The sequence below is a fragment of the Typopeltis vanoorti genome, chromosome 10 (assembly GCF_054136105.1).
Source record: "Typopeltis vanoorti isolate ZY-2024b chromosome 10, IOZ_Tvanoo_1.0, whole genome shotgun sequence".
In the NCBI taxonomy this organism is placed as follows: Eukaryota; Metazoa; Arthropoda; class Arachnida; order Uropygi; family Thelyphonidae; genus Typopeltis; species Typopeltis vanoorti.
In genome coordinates, this window is record NC_143558.1 from 45,340,895 (window position 1) to 45,342,382 (window position 1,488).

At 42.4% G+C, this 1,488-nt stretch overlaps 1 non-coding gene across 1 annotated transcript; it reads right to left on the bottom strand.

The window, feature by feature from the left end:
• Positions 1–885: 885 nt before the first annotated feature.
• TRNAA-UGC (transfer RNA alanine (anticodon UGC)) lies at positions 886–957 on the bottom strand. The gene has a single exon. It is a non-coding gene; the product is annotated as a tRNA-Ala (tRNA).
• Positions 958–1,488: the final 531 nt, after the last annotated feature.

A 1,488-nucleotide genomic window follows, 5' to 3' on the forward strand; every position in this document is an offset into this window, starting at 1 on the left:
TCTTGATATGTCGACCACGTATTTTCTGAAATTCTTTAACGTGTTAGAAAGCTCTTCTTCAAACACCCGAATAGTTATGTTTGCATCAGCTAGGAGAACGTGCGTGGCAGCAATTTTTTCCCATAGCAGAACATAGCTGACGTGTGACAGTGCTTAAATTTCACACAATTTGTAATTACCTGATTATCCCGGCAGCGTTTTAGGAAGGTCAGATGATTCAATTGTCTTGATAACTTCAGCTTCATTTTACCATATTGGCGGGCCTTGCGTGCGATGGAATCTCTGTGGATGACAGTAATTCTCGTAGAAAGGCTTATACGTTGATTACACATGATTATTAATTAACTTAAGGAATTAACAACGTACACTAGAATATAAATTAAATTAAACTTTAATCTATATTTCGAAGGTTTCGGCAACGTCAAGCTGCCTACTTCAAAGGAACTTACAATAAAGACACCTGCATGCAGGCACTACACACCGTAAATGAGGAAGATGCTATTGTTTCTCCTAAAAGTCCTCATGGCACCCTCTTATGTAGGTATTCTTGGCCGTTGGGCTGAAGGTCTCCTGATGTACGTCTCCCAAATTTGGGGCTGTCTCATGCAACCAAATTTATTATTTTATTATTATTATTATTATTATTACATCATACCTCCAAAGACTCATCGAGGGAGGGCATCTACTCTACTACTCTTTGTCTCACTACTCCACCAACCTTCATCATCTAACACCAATGGCATCTACCACCGACTACCACCACCACTAGTATGTTCACAGAAAATCACCAACATCCATGCCCACAACGGGACTCAAACCAGCAGCCTTCTGGCTGGAGAGCAGATACGCTAACTACTCATCCAACCAGGCCGGCAAAAAATATTGTGGAGGTGCCGGGGATCGAACCCGGGGCCTTTCACATGCAAAGTGAACGCTCTATCACTGAGCTACACCCCCAAATGCCATGCGAAATTTATTGAGGTTTGGCATGTTTCTTAGGCCTGAGGCTGACTGATTCCATGAAGTCTTTCTAATTTGAACTTGCTACGGTGTATTATTGTGGCTTTCTTCCACTGTATTCTGTGGCGTGTATCCAGGTAACTATACTGGTCTGCAAGACCAGTATAGCCACTCTGGTCTTGCAGATCATGCTCTGGATACAAGCCACAGAATACGGTGGAAGAAAGCCACAATAATACACCGTAACAAGTAAGTTAAAATTTGAAAGACTTTTCATGGAATCAGTCAGCCTCAGCCCTAAGAAACATGTCCAACCTCAACAAATTTGGTTGTATGAGACTGGAATACATTTGGATGATGTACATCAGGAGACCTTCAGCCCAACGGCCAAGAATACCTACATAGCCTGTAGGTATTCTTGGCCGTTGGGCTAGAGGGCACCATCAGAACTTTTAGGAGAAACAATAGCTTCCTCGCTTCTTCCTCATTTACTGTGTGTGGTGCTTGCATGCAGGTGTCTTTATTGTA